Source organism: Gossypium raimondii, chromosome 10 (assembly GCF_025698545.1).
Source record: "Gossypium raimondii isolate GPD5lz chromosome 10, ASM2569854v1, whole genome shotgun sequence".
NCBI classification, from domain to species: domain Eukaryota; kingdom Viridiplantae; phylum Streptophyta; class Magnoliopsida; order Malvales; family Malvaceae; genus Gossypium; species Gossypium raimondii.
Genome location: NC_068574.1, coordinates 44272668 through 44276853, shown reverse-complemented (window position 1 = coordinate 44276853; position 4186 = coordinate 44272668).

The following is a 4186-nucleotide window of genomic DNA, read 5'->3' as shown; positions in this document are numbered from 1 at the left end:
ATGTTGCGAACAATCTTCATAGCTATGGTTGTCATTACAAATCTCACAACAAAAAGTAGGAACATTAACTTGCTGAGCGACTTGTATATGTGTAATGCCACTAGTCCCTTGCATATATTTAATCATGTTTGTGAGAGAAGAAAATTGAGCACTTAAGGCGGTTATTGCATCCAATTCAATAAATCATGGAGTAGTTTTTGCTTGCGCAGCTCTGGAGATAGGGTATTGATAATCATTCTGAGCAATTCTCTCAAGAATTCTCACAGCATCATTATAAGTACAATCTAGCAGAGGGCCATTGGCTGATGCGTCGATAAGATTCCTTGTATGTGAATAAGCCCATTATAAAAAATCTCAATTTGTGTTTCTGGTTGAATGTATTGCGTGGGACAACGCCGAAGTAAAGATTTATAATGTTCCCATGTAGTGTTCATCATCCAGCTAATGATAAGCAATAACATCATTTCGAAGATGAGCATTTATTATTGGTGGGTTAAATCACAAAATAAACTGTGTTGCTAGTGCATCCCAGGAAGTAATTAATCCGGCAGGCAGCCTAAAAAACCAAGTGCAGGCTCTTCTCTATAAAGAATAAGGAAATAATTGCATCTTTAAGGCATCATCATGAATGCCTTGTTGACTAAAGGAAGCACAGATCAACAAAAAGGATTTAAGATGTTCTCTCGCATCTTCATGTGGTAGTCCAACATATTGTCCATTAGAATTTAGCATTTGAAACATTACTGGCTTAAGTTCCAAATTCCCAGCTTGGATTGCTGGCCTAACAACTCCTGGTTGTAAATCATCCAAGACAGGTACTACAAAATCTTGTATGGTCCTATTTTGTATGTGAGCATCTTACGTCAATAATAGGTTATTAACATTTTGCTATTGCATCAGGGGTATGGTTGCGTTATTTCCTAGTAGAGCCATATTTCTTTGTTCTCGAAGTCTACTCCGAATAGTCCTTTCAACTTCTGGATCAAAATCGATAAGAAAATCGGAGTTGTTTTGGGTCATAAAATATCTAAAATGAAGTTGAAGAAATAATAATCCAGAAAAACCAGTTAGTGAATACTAAATTACTAAATATTATATAAGGAAAATAAACTGCAAGAACGCATAAAAACAAAAATAAACATCAAACAAACGCCATCCCCAACAACGGTGCCAAAAACTTGGTCGACTGTTTAACGTCACAGTAATAATGTGCAAGCGTACACTGTCGGTGCAAATATAGTAGACAGATGTGAGTCTGTCGGATATCGATCCTACAGGGATGTGTGTCTTTTGTTTATAAATGTTGATGCAATAATTAGATATAAACAAGATAAATTGTGAGGATAGTTGTCGATGCAATAACTTGAAAACAATAAAATATGATAATGACAAACTAGGATCCCCAACATGAATCTTCAGCAGAATACTAAGTGCTCACAAGGTATAAAAGGATAGGTGATTTTCGAGGCAATAAAATTCAATGTATATCTTACCCAGCGTCACTCCTCTATTTAATCTGAGACTTAAACATGCAGATTAACCTCACCTTTCGGTGATGACAACATGACACTATTAAGAACAAGTGGACTAGATCCCTCTAATCCTCACTCAACTTCCATTATAATGCTTGTTGGCTTGAACTGTCACTACACTTTCCAGTGTTAGTGACTGCAATAACACTCCCATGTTAAGAAACATTCAAACCCCAAGATTAAACAATAAAAGCAAGATTGAATAAGATAACATTTAACCAAGAATTCAATTGTACTTCCATACAAACAGAAAATAGAGAATAATCACCAGCATTTAGAAAGATGTAAGAAAGAATCGAGTGGAGAATACTATTCCTAGACAACTCGACTGAATCTCTTTATTCCCTCTTGTCTCGTACTTAGGTTTCGTCGTCAGAAGCTAGTCTACATCTATTTTCATGTTGGCTCACCCGGGAGAGGCTTAAGCTGCCATAGTCGTAAGCTTCAAGGTAGGATGAAGAAGATGATGATCAAGAAAAAAAAACTTTCTTTTCTTCTCACGTCAACCTTTTATGTCCTCCTCCAACAGTATAGGTGCCCTTTCCTTAGAATTATTCTGTCATTGTACGTACAGGTTGGTTATACCAGACTAGACAGCTCACACAATTTTAGTTTTTATCCAGACAGCTGTCAGGTGCGACGACAATTCTGAACGCAATCTAGAATTAACTCATGCGGCGACATTAATGCAAAAAGATAGCAAAATTAAGGATAAAATAGACTAGGATTCACTGAGTTATAAAATGTAATTTACTAAACTGAAAATGCTAAAATATATGCTAAGGATAACTAAATGGGAACAATTTAACCAATAAGTAAGGGGGAAAACCTATGTTCTTTCTAGTGCTATAACCAACGTAATTTCTGCATTTATATATAAGAAATTAGTCCAAAAAGGGTGTGAGGCTTATCTTTCCTTAATCTCTGACACTGATGCTGCTAAGGTATTTGTTTATGATATTCGGACGGTCTGGGATTTTCAAACATTTTTCTCGATGAGTTGTCGGGCGGACCACTGAACCATGAGGTTAAGTTCGGTATTGATCTAATACATGGGATAGCTTCGGTGTCGATTGCACCCTATCACATGGCACTGAAAGAACTAGCTAAGCTGAAAGCTCAACTGCAAGAGCTTTTTGATCGAGGGTTTATTAGACCAAGTGTGTCTCCATGGGGAGCACTTGTGCTGTTTATAAAATAAAGACGGTACAATGAGAATGTGTATTGATTATCGTCAGCTGAACAAGTTAACTGTAAAAATAAGTATCCGCTCTCGAGAATCGATGATTTATTTGATCAGTTCCGCGAAGATTTTGTATTTTTCAAAATTGACTTCCATTCAAATTATCATTAACTTAAGGTTAAGGAGGCGGATGTGTTCAAGACTACTTTTAGGATTCGTTATGGACATTACGAGTTTCTGGTTATGCCTTTCGGGTTAACTAATACTCCAGTTGCATTTATGAATTTGATGAATCGGGTATTTCAGCCGTATCTAGATCGGTTTGTAGTTTTTTTTTGATGATATCCTGATATACTCCAAAACAAAATCCGAACATGACGAGCATCTTCGTATCGTACTACAGGCTTTCTGTGAAAAGCAACTTTATGCTAAGTTTAGTAGGTGTGAATTTCAGTTGTCTGAGGTTGCTTTTCTGGGGCATGTTGTGAGCACTAGTGGAATCTTAGTCGATCCCAAGAAAGTTGAAGCTGTAGTTGAGTGGAAAAAACCAAAGAATGTATCTGAACTTTGGAGTTTCCTTGATTTAGCAGGTTATTATCGGAGGTTTGCAACATCTCCCCTGAGTAAGTTGCTGTGTAAGAATGCACCATTTAAGTGGTCTGAGGAGCATCAGTCGAGCTTTGACAAGCTTAAGTCTGTCTTGACCCAAGCTCCTACTTTAGTCTAGCTCGAGCCGAGTAAGGAGTTTATGGTTTATAGTGATGCGTTGCTTGTCAGTTTAGGATATGTATTGATGCAAGATGGTGAGGTGGTAGCTATGCCTTTTAATAGCTTAAAAAGCATAAAGGGAATTACCTTACTCAAGATCTCGAACTGGCCGCAGTTGTGTTTGCTCTAAAAATCTAGAGACACTATCTGTATAGTGAGAGGTGTATCATCGACACCGACCACAAGAGTCTCAAGTATCTGTTAGCTTAGAAGGAGTTGAATCTTCGGCAGCTTAGATGGGTTGAAGTACTTAAAGACTACGACTGCATTATCGAGTATCATCCTGGTAAGGCCAATGTGGTACCCGACATCTTTAGCTGTCGAGCGATGTCTGATTTGCAAGCAATGTTCGCTCGATTGAGTCTGTTTGATGAGGGGAGTTTATTAGCCGAACTGAAAGTTAAGCCTACTTGGGTTGAGCAGATCCGAGCTAAACAGATGGATGATAAGTCCTTATTTCAGTGTTTACGTCAGGTTGAGTCTAGTGAAGCTTCTGAATTTATTTTGAATGGGGTTCTGTGTTTTAGAGGTTGGGTTTGTGTGCCTAATGACAGTTTGAACAGTGACGGGGTTCTGTGTTTTAGAAGTCGGGTTTGTGTGCCTAATGACCATAAGTTGCAACAGTCAATCCTGCAGGAAGCGCACAGTAGCCCTTATTCTATGCATCTTGGTGGGAATAAAATGTATCATGATCTTCGAGAAT